General features: G+C 50.7%; 1 protein-coding gene across 6 annotated transcripts in view; it reads left to right on the top strand.

Moving 5' to 3' along the window:
• TSKU (tsukushi, small leucine rich proteoglycan) overlaps nt 1–10,907 on the top strand; it is a 38,381-nt gene that overhangs the window by 14,697 nt on the left and 12,777 nt on the right. For 2 of the 6 annotated variants that reach the window (XM_034759134.1, XM_034759131.1), the window contains exons 1-2: nt 2,531–2,949; nt 7,113–7,222. The exons of 1 other annotated variant lie outside the window; for it this stretch is intronic. The gene's annotated coding sequence lies outside the window, so the exon portion shown is untranslated. Of the gene's footprint in view, nt 1–2,530; nt 2,950–3,359; nt 3,379–7,112; nt 7,223–10,907 lie in introns of those variants that run through there. 3 more of the 6 variants (XM_034759132.1, XM_034759133.1, XM_034759137.1) reach the window with 3 other exon arrangements.

Here is a 10,907-nt window from a genome sequence, read left to right as displayed (position 1 = left end):
CTCTTTGCTGCTTTTACAGATCCAGACTAACACGGCTACCCCTCTGATACCTAACTATTTCTGGCTCCCTCCCTTTACTTGCGAGTGATGCAACCATCCCAGACACGTGCTAATTCAACCTTCATGCCACCTCTCTTCATATGTTTAAAATAAACCCTAAATATATAAAAGATCATAACTGATATTCCTAACTCCCCAGCTCTGACACACCCAATTCCTTACACACAAAAAGATTAGAAAAATATGGGTCCCTACCCGGGCAATATCCCACTCTGGGCCCAATCCTGCCACGTTCATTCACTAATATTAAAATCCATGTGACTATTTGTGTGAGTAGGGACTGTTATTTGGACTAAAGGTTGTGGGATTGGGACTCTTTAGGGGAATTTATGTATTCAGAAGCCTGATTGTTTAAACAAAATGATCTGAGATAACAGAATGGGAATCTTTATTGCTATTTGTTTCCCTGTTGCAGGGGCCTGATTCTTATTCCTTGTGCACCAACACTCCTCTAAAAAAGCAACAGGAGTGTCGGATGTGCAAGAAATGCAGAAGCAGGTCTTTTCCCACTCAGGGACACAGTCTCTAAGGGTTTGTCTACATGAGGGGCTTAATCTGCAGTTTTCTGATGTGCATCCAGTTATGCGCAATATGCAGCCGCACTAACAACATGCACACAGGACAGCTGTGCACCCTTTCACTCTGGCAGTGGCTTGCTGCATACTAAGCACATGGTGTTCGCGGAGGAAATCCCATGGTCCTTGGCTTCACTGTATCCTGGGATTTTTCTTGCTGTGCATTGTGGGATACATAGCGGAAGCAAGGTGGATTCAAATTTTAAAAACCACCATGATTCATCTGACTCCACCCCTGACTTCGTTTCTGGGTGGACTAGCACCATTTCTGAATTCCTGTCAGCCAGCATGGACTCCACTGTACTTCATGCTATTAGGCTGGCAACCTCAGACCTGCAGAGACCGCGTTTCAACACTCAAAGCTGGATGAATTAGTCTTGGGACTTCTCCTGCTGGACCACCAAGCAGATGATGTGCTAGTGGCAGCAGCTTCTCCAGCCACAGGAGGAGCTTCAGAGATGGAGAAAGCAGGACAAGGTGGAGGAAGCTGAGGAAGACACCTAGCACCTGAGATTAGAGGAGCAGCTTTGTTCACAGCGTGATGCACTGTTTCGTGGCTCAGGAAACCAGCGTAGATAGGTGGAAGGATCATTCTATGGGCCAGGAATGACCAGCAGTGGTGAGAGAATTTCAAAATAGGGAAAGCAACAGGTTTTTTTTTTAGATATGTGCTGAACTAACCCCGGAGCTGCAGTGACAGCATGCCAACATGTGCTTCATATCGTTGGAGAAGCAGTTGCCCTTGCCACCTGGAAGCTGGCTACCCCCTTATGCTACCTGGCTCTGTGATCTAGTGAACCATGCCCCAGGGGGCCTTTGGGTTCTGGCCCCAGCTCTGCCACTTAACATGTTAATGTGGGTAGATCACTTGCACACCGGGGCCTTGATCTTGGTGGGGATCTCTGGTTGCTGCTATACTTAGTACAGCCTAGAGAATGATCCTTTACTTCCCTGGCCATGAGAAAATTAATAGGAAATGGATCTGATCCTGCAAACCTTAGGATGGATAGAATCGGGCCCTATGTTTATTTCTTAGTATTTTATTTATTTCCTATTTTATGCTGGTTTATAATATTTTAAGGACTCAGCCTCAATGTCTTTGTGCACCCAAAACTCCCACTGCAGTCAGTGACAGTACTGAATGCAACAGTCATGCCCGATCAAACCTAAATGTTATGGTACATCAGTGAGGGATAGGAATTGCTAGGTATATGCTACCCCTACCTTGCAATGAACTTCACCTGGGCATACCCCTGTGTCTGAGCAGGATCAGGTCCCTAGATACTACAGTAACTAGAACTAGGTAAATACTTTAGGGCAGGGGTAGGCAACCTTTCAGAAGCGATGGGCCGAGTCTTCATTTATTCACTTTAATTTAAGGTTTCGTGTGCCGATAATACACTTTAACGTTTTTTAGAAGGTCTCTCTCTCTCTAAGTCTATATTATATAACCAAAGGGAGTGCTGCTGGAGCAAGCCTAGGGCTTATGTTGTGAGCGAGCCTATTGAAGCCAATGGTAGCAAACCCTGGGTGCTGTGCAGGATTGGGCACTCACTGAGATAGGACCCAATTCTGCTCTCCAGGTAAACTGGGGGTGACACCATTGAAATCAGACCATGCACCCAGGCCATGTAGGAATGGGTGTGATGGGAAGGAAAATGACCAAGGTCTGGCCTAGCTAACCACCCTGAGATTTTCCAAGAAGAAGGGAGAAGCTGTCACAGGCAAAGGCATTTTCTGCACCTCCACTTTGTACTGCGCTGCAGGAGCTAAAGTTGCACAAGTCAGCCCCAGCTGCCTCCGCCTCCTTCGCTCCCAGATGTTCCCTTGTGTGCAGCCATCTGTCGAGACCCCTCCCCGCGCTTCCCAAAATAATAACAGCCTGAAGGGGACGGGGGGGGCAGTGCTTTCGGCCTGGGTGCAGCAACGCCGCGCGCGCTGCAGACATTCCCTGGTGGCAAAACTTCGCCGGGCTGGTGCGGCTGGGAGCTGGACGCGCCTAGCGAAGCCGGGCACTTTTGAGACGCTCCCCGGAGCGGGAAGTGGGGCTGCCATTCAGCGGGGGCCGCCGGGCGGTTCACGCTCGCGCGCTGGAGGGGGGCGGAGGCGGCGGCGGGGATTCGCAGGCAGAGGAGGGGGGTGCGTGGCCGGGGGGGGGGGGGCGCGGGGCGGAACAGCAGGCGTAGGAAGGGGTGTGTGCAGGGGAGACTCGGTGCAAGCGGAGTTCGCTCTCGCCGGCAGCCGGACCCCCCAGCCTCCAGCCCGCCGCCTCTGCCCAGGTGCTGGTCCAGGGGCGCCGCTCCCTCCGGGGAAGGTGAGTGGTTCTCCGCGGCTCCCCGCAGCCAGGGCACTGCCCAGCTCCACTCCCGCTGCAGCGCCTGGAGGGGGGACTCGCCCGCCCGCCCCGGGCTGCGATGAGTTGGGAACCGGGCAGCCTGGAGCGCGGTCCCCTGTCCGGCCGCTCTCGGGGGTCGCCTGCAGAGCCAGGCGGACTGGCCATGCAGCGGGCTCTCCCCAGCTCCCACCGGCCTGGGGGGGACACAGCCGGCTCGCCCCTCCATTTCCTGGGGAAACCGGAGTCACCGACCAAACCCTTTCCTGCTTCATCGTTCAAGGATCGCCTTCAACTCCGGGCCGGGCAGTTGGCTGTCTGCTCCGCCGCCGGGCTGGGGTTGCGATCGGCACATAAGCACCGCTTCTGCCTTTCAAGCCAGGGGCGAGAACTTTGTCTGGAGTGGGGTTGGTGGGTTTTTTTAAAAAAGCTTGTGCAGAGAGTTGGTTGTGTCTATACACGGGAGATGTCGCGATATAAAATAAGGTTTTTTTTTTGGCGAGGGGGGGGGGGAGAAGTGTTTGGTTTCCAAAGCCTGAAACCTGCCCTGCAGTGAGTTGCAGGAGATTTCAGTCCCAGGGAAATCTGCGTGCTTCCTGACTTCCGAACAAGCTTTGCACAGCTTTGCGTCTGTCTCGTTTTCCCTAGCAGATGGTGTGGCAGGCATGTGTCTCTGGTGATGATTTCCCTTCTCGCTTTGCATTGTAGTCCCTTGTCTCCCCGCCCGGAATGGTGGCTGTCTGATGAGCAGTTGAAATTGCCACGGTTGCAAGTAATCTGATCGGCAGCTGGAATCAGTGCCCGCCTCCAATGCCCAGATTCAGGGCTTTGATTTCACACACTGCTCCCTGGTTGCCCGCTTCCAGCGCTCTCTCCCCATAGGCGCAGGATTCAGGGGAAGAGGGGGATAGGAAGGAGGCTGTCTTGTCTGGCTGCGCTCAATGGTGCTCCAAAGACACATTTTTTAAAGGCACTTTTGGAGAGCAGCGATCTGATCAAGGAGACGGGGGAGGGGAGGAAAAAGCCGCTGCGAAGGCAGTGCTCGCCCAGGTTAAGAGGTTACTGTCTCGCTAACATCTGCCTGGATCAGCCCAGACATGCACACTGGGGGAAGGATTGAAGCCACATAGCGAAGGATAAAGTTGATCTCATGGTCTGGTCTCGAATCCGGTGCATGCAGCCTGCCTAGTCCCGGAATTTCCAGCCTCTCTAACTGGATTAAACTGGAGAGGGGAAGTGGCAGAGGATTTGTCTTCTCGAAAAAAAAGCAGACAGCCCGTCCGAGGAGGAGAGGGGAGAGAATAGATAAGGCACACACGCCTTGTAAACTTTTAACCAGTCATGAGAATCACGCAACTTTTATTAGTAATGCCTTAATCAGTAGCTCATGCCATGGTAAATTTATTAATGTGCTAGACCGCAGCACACGTCAGTTGATTGTGAACAAAACGCTCTTTATCCTACTGGCTTGGCTGAAAAATCATGAATTGAGAATTTGATTGCACTTGCTGTGCAAAACTAAAGAGGATGGGAAGATGCTAATGCTCAAACCACTGAGCGATCCCTCCCCCCTCTTTCCAAGAGTTTGCAATATAAGCCTGTCCTCCTGCACCCCACTAGCTGAGGGTGTGGAGGGGACCCTAGCGCTGTAAGAGTTGGTTTAGCTTTAATCTCCAACATCACTGTCATTTATTTGTATTACACTATCACCTGGAGCTCTGATCTCTGCTAAGGATTCTATGCTACTAAGTCCTGTAAAGCTACATAGGGAGAAATAATCCCTGCCCTGAAGAGCTCACAGTCTAAACAGACGGGGCAGACAAAGGAAGCATTATTATCCCCATTTTTACAGATGGGGGTGTGTGGAACCAAGGTACAGATTCAGTGTCTTGCCCAAAGTCATACAGGGAGTCGGTGGCAGAACCTGGTATTGAACCCAGGTCACCCAGAGTCCAAGCCTTAATCTCAAGACCCCCTGAGAATTCCCAAATCTTGTTTTAAAGTGTCTTGAATGTGGGAGCATGATCTGTGTGTGTGTGTGTGTGCGCGTGTGCGTTCCTTTGAGGGGTTTGATAAGTGGTGAGGAGCAGGAAGAGTGTGTGTGAGCGAGAGAGAGGCATCAATGGTTATATTAAATACCAATTATGTTGTCAAGACTGTACAATACAATTCTATATGCATGGCATCCTTGCAAACTGTACTCCATACGCCTTGCAGAATTACCTAGGGCAGCAGGCAGTAATGGTGTCAAGTATGCAAAACTGGTGTGAATGCCTGGGATGGTGAATGAATTACGTGTTCCACTATACGAGACTGGAGAGAGATGAACTGGAGAGAGATGAACGAACGGATGCTGATGAAGAAGAAGATAATGTGGAGTGTGCCTAAAGTGGTGGTGGTGACTTGAGAAATCCTGATAAGACGTTGGTGTGATGGGGAAATCCAGGAAGGGCTCCAGACTGCAGGAGCTGCAGAGGAGAAAGCTCTTGCATCAACACAGTGTAGGAGGAGGGGATGCAGAGAAAAAGCCAGTGCTGAATGATTGGGAAGAGAGATGAGAGAAAGGAGGCCTGTGAATGAGGCAGTCCAGGAAGGGGCTTTAAAATGAAGAGAGTAATTTTGAACCAGTGCCGGCAATGTGGATGTGAAGTGCATCTCCACTCAGTGTGAAAAGCTAGGCGTGAGATTTGAGTTTTCAGGAGGTTTAGAGTTTTCACTCTATCCCTAACTATTCCCTTTCCTCTTTCGGGCTCTTCTCCCTCCTCCTTGCTAGTCAGCTGGTTGGGGGTGGGGGGAGGAAGAGCATGGGGGTGTGGGGATGGGTCTCTTGCTTTATAAGACAATAATTCCTTTTATACCAGCCCCACTGACTGCGTGAGTTTCTGAAGGCTGGGGACGAGTCTGGGATCAGAGAGGAACAGGGGTTTTCTGTGTGGTGCTTCCCAGAGCTAGCGTTTTGGCAGGCAATCAAAAGAAACTTCCAAACATTGAGATTTGGGGGGAGAAGATAAACCTTGGCCAAACCCACAAATTTTTATTTTAAACCTTGGCACCAAGATTAACGAATTAAACAGAGTAAAAAAAACAAAGGCAGCTGAATGCCATACGGGCATTAGCCTGGTGCTGATTCTCTTTCTTGAATGGGAGCTGCCTCCTCTTACTACTTCTGCTCTAAAGGTTTTTCCATCTGCGGCATGAACGCGAAAGAGGCAGGAAAAGCAAAACCGGGAATCCTTTGCGAACTCGAAACTGAACGACATTTATTATTATGGAACTTGTTCCCAGTGCCCCTCGAGCCAGGCTGAAATCTGACTGTTGGTGCAGTGGTTAATTGATGAAACCTAGCCGACCGTTGGGCCGGGATTGTGGCTGTATGTAATACTTGATAGTGGTGCTTGTGGGTTCTTGTTCGTTCCCCTTTTTGTATCCTCTCTCTGTGTTGACATCTAACTGACTCTTCTCCTTTCCCTCTCTCTTAGTTGCTATCCTTCAGACAGAGCAGCCTCCTGGTTTTTAGGCTGGGAGGGAAGTGCCTAGCTAACAGAGAAACAGTGCTCTTCAAAGCATGCTACCATGGGTTTGCTACTGTGTTGTTATTAGACGGGGCCTATCTAGGAACTTCATGGCTGTCATTATTCAGCACGGCGTAGCCCTCCCAGACTTAGCAACAGAGAATATGGGACGCCTGCTGAAAGAAGCAGAGCCACCTGCCACTTGAGCTCCAGGAGAATCTCATGAGTTGTTAGCAGAATAGGGCATATGACACACAGACGAATGATTCCGATTCGTTCCTGTTGCAGAAATGCTGGCTAGTTCAGTACAGTGGTCAGCTCTTTTGGGCGAGGACCTGCGGGCCTCCATCCTCTGGGTCCGTGCTTCTCAACTGTTGGGTCACCACCCGAAGCGGTCGTTGTGTCAGGCCGCTGCACTCCACTGACGGTTGTCTGTGGCCATTGTTAAGCAGGGCTCCAGCTAAAATGATTGCTAACCCGCTCTGGCCCTCACGTGTCTTGTGAAATGTGGCTCTGCTACCAGGTGGCCAGCCAGTGTGGTCTGAGCCCAACTGGGTCAAAAACTGATCTTGCTGGAACCAGCTTAATGCAGAGTTTCCATTTAAAGACCGTTTCTTATCCTCTGTACTGCAGCAGGGCCTGAAGGCTCCAGTTGGGACCCTGTTGGGTTAGCCGCTGCTCAGGTACATTCAAAGACGAGGTCCCCGATCCAAAGAGCTGACAGTCAAGACAAGAGACACCAAGTGAGTGTGACAAACTATATGGGGTGGGGAGGGGATGGGGGCCGTGGTAACCACGGGAGCTTGCTCATGGTTCCCAGCATGCACAAAGCCATAGCAGTTGAGATGGGAAAATTCCTCATGGGCCATAGTCTATGGCTAGCCCCCGGCAGTGCAGGATTTGCCCCCTACGGTGTATATATCGCTTGAGAGTCCCAGGCAGTGAGGCTTTCACCACTTCCTTTAGGGGAGCGCTTCTGTGCGGCGTCTAGACCGGTGGGAGAATTGCTGCCAGCCCTTGTCGTGACTGCTGTACTGGGGCCAGGGCCATGGCAGAGCACTAGTGCAGACCAGCCTCGGCATTCATACCACCGTGAGCCGCTCTCAGCAGAGTTAGCCGCTTCGTAGTCTAATGTGCCAGCAGTTAGGCTAAGCGAGGGCTCCCATCACTGCTAGGCCCCAGTGCTGGAGCGGTGCGGGGAGCGTCTCTGAAAACCCTGCGTTCTCATAGGTGTCGCCATAAGGAAACAGTTCTCCCTTGGTCATGGAAGCATACCCTTAATGCAAGCTCCTGGGCCCCGAGTCAGGGAAGCATCCCTGTTTAAGAATGTGCTTGGATTCCACTTAAGTCAGTGGAATTTAAGCGTGTGCTTAACTCTTAAATGTGTGCTTATGTGCTGGTCTGAACTGGGGCCCAATACAAGGAATGGGGCAAACAGTGCCCTGTTGCACTCAATGGTTTAGTGGGGCCAGAATGTGGGGAGCGCTCTCCTGGCACTGTATTTGCAAGGCCACGCTGGCAGGGGTGGGGTGATGCCAGTAAGAGCAGGGCATTGGTACTTCAGAAAATCAGGACTCCTACCCCGGTTACACTAGTGTCAATCATTCGCTCCCAGGCGTGTCTGAGAGCACAGGTCAGCTCCCTGTGTTTGCCGTGGGAATAATGCTGCTTGCTTCCTTTGCAAAGTGCTTTGGGATCTGTGGATGGAAAAAGCTGTATAAGACTCCTATCCACAATGACCCATGCGTGAGGTTTAACGCACTTAAAACTGACCTGGTTCTCTTATTTATTTTTATTTAACTAAATTTTCTTGCCTGGCTTGTACCAGGTTTTTAGCTTTGAAAGCATCTTAGGGGATGTCTACATGGTCCTGCTTTGAGCAGGGGGTTGGACTAGATGACCTCCTGAGGTCCCTTCCAACCCTGAGATCCTATGATTCTATGAGACACAGCCTGCCCGGCCGCTCGCCTCCCAGCCTGGGTTGACAGACTTAGGTTTGTGCTTTAAAACAGCTGTTCAGACAGCACTTTGAAGTTGCGTCTCAGCCTGTGAAGCGGGTTGAATTTCAGAGTCTGAGCTCCAGTGACTTGCTGCCACTGGTTGTATAGACATAACCTTTGGTACTTACACGGCCCAAATTGCCGTAGTATCTGAGAACCTCAAACTCCTGGGTTTGTCTTTAAACCAATTTATTCTCCTAACACCCCAGTGAGGTAGGGCGGTGTTGTTATTCCTGTTGTACAGCTGGGGAACGGAGGCACAAAGAGACTAAGTGACTTGCCCAAGGTCACGCCGGAAGTCTGTGGTGGAGTGGGGACTTGAACCTAGGTCTCCCAAGTGCCCTGACGTCTGGGCCATCCTTCCTCTTGCTGTTTCAAGTTGGCTGGAATAGACAAGATACACATTGTGAGCAAAAAGCCAGTAACCTGCCGATAAAGCCTTGGTCATTACTGGGGGGAGGGATGAGGGAAGCAAAGCCAGTCAAACTTTCCAGAATAAACATTTTATAAAACCTGCTCAGTGCAGCTCATGGAGCGTAGGCAGCTTGCTCCAGACAAGCCAGCTGCATGGCATCATTGGTATTCCACCAGGCTCCAGCCACGCCGTAAACCTGGGATTTTGTTAGCGTTCGTTACTCAGGATAGTCGTGATGTGAGGATTTTCGGGAGCCTTTCATTTACAGCTGTGCTGTTAGCAACAACGATATCTGGGAGTGTATGTATGCTCTCCTCCTATGGAAGATCTGCAGCTGCACTTTGAGTGCCCCATGCGGCTAAGAGATTATTCGCCAACAACAGCAAAAACCTACTCTGGTTGTGGCAGTCCTGAAGGACACCAGAAATTTCAGCTCAGGAGAGTAGGGTTGCAATCTCTTTGTTGTGTCGCACTAAAGCTGTGAGGAGCAGGCGGCTTCTGGTGTGGGGAAGAGGGTAGCAGTGTGCAGAGGTAGCACTGTATCCCCTTCCCCCAAGTTCTCGTTGGATCAGTGCCCCAGCATGATGCTGGAGGGCGGGGGCAGGGGACGGTGCCCTTTGAGTGAGACATAATGCTGTGGCCCGCTAAGATCTCATGTCACTTTCTGCAAGATCAGAGGTGTTATCCACGCTGGAATTCATTTGCAGGATTCCCGGGTTAATTTCTTTCTGCCTCCCTCAGGTCTTCATGCAGTTTCAGCTGGATACAGCATTCTTCTCTTCCTCTCCTAAAATGTACGCAGCGTTATGATGCGCTGTTAAACTCTGGCCATGGTGCGTTCCAGATGTGTCTGCATTTGGGTGGGAGGCTATGCAAGAAGAGGTCTCCTGGTGTTACACTTCAACAGTCAGTTCACCCCTTTTTGGGGGGGGGGCATGTGAAAAGGCAATATGTAGATATAAGCCATCATTCATTATTAGCAGCCAACAGTCTGGATGCTATTGACTGCCTTTAATTTACACATATTTTGTACCATTACGCTTTGGAAGGCAGCACCTTTCAATGTTATAGTCCAGTGGGTCAGTTCTTAAGGGAGGGAATATTTCATGTGTCCCTGACCCCACCATTGCTGCTTGGTTTGCAACACGTTCTGGTTCACATGAGATCTACTGCTATAGAAGATGCCTCCCTCTTATAATTTTTTTTTTAAATAAATGGAGATATCCCATCTCCTAGAACTGGAAGGGACCTTGAAAGGTCATCAAGTCCAGCCCCCTGCCTTCATTAGCTGGACTAAGTACTGACTTTGCCCCAGATTCCTAAGTGGCCCCCTCAAGGATTGAACTCACAACCCTGAGTTTAGCAGGCCAATGCTCAAACCACTGAGCTAGCCCTCCCCCCTATAGTGCGAGGGTGGGGTGGGGTGGGGAGGGAGCTAATCCTGATGTGCACCTCAGGGGGCTGTGTCTGTACTGTGACTTGTGGTGCATCATCAGCCCTGTTAATTGCTAGGTCTCTTAGGCGGTGGGAGCTTTCCTTAGAGTCGAGGGTTTCCAAGGGGGTGCTAAATGGTACCATCAAAGCCAGGACAGCATCTGTGAATTCTTAGACACTGAGGTGCTCTCTATCATATTTATTCCTCAATTGGCTTTGCTTTCACGTTTTGAACCCCGGGCCCTGCCCTGTGGGCTGTGTGCGTGACCGAAGGTGGGGTGAAATCCAGTTGTGGCGGTTTTCCTTTGCTACCTTATTGCATGAGGCGACACAGTCGAGCGGCTCCCAGTAGAGGTCAACCCAGAGATTGATCCAGCATTATATGTTTGAGTCGTAGATTTCTGCAAAGGTGGATGGTGCAGTAGCAGCGTTGGTTGGGTTTCCCCCACCTCTTAATGCTCGGCACTTGCCTTGCAGCTCTGAGAGACAAGCAGCATATTATAAAACCAAGTGCATTCCACCCAGATTATATCATGTCTCTGGAAACCGGAGTGCTGCAGAGAGGTACAGTCATAATGA

The sequence above is a fragment of the Trachemys scripta genome, chromosome 1 (assembly GCF_013100865.1).
Source record: "Trachemys scripta elegans isolate TJP31775 chromosome 1, CAS_Tse_1.0, whole genome shotgun sequence".
Lineage (NCBI taxonomy): Eukaryota > Metazoa > Chordata > Testudines > Emydidae > Trachemys > Trachemys scripta.
Note: the sequence above shows the minus strand (reverse complement) of the source record. Positions and strands in the feature narration are given on the sequence as shown.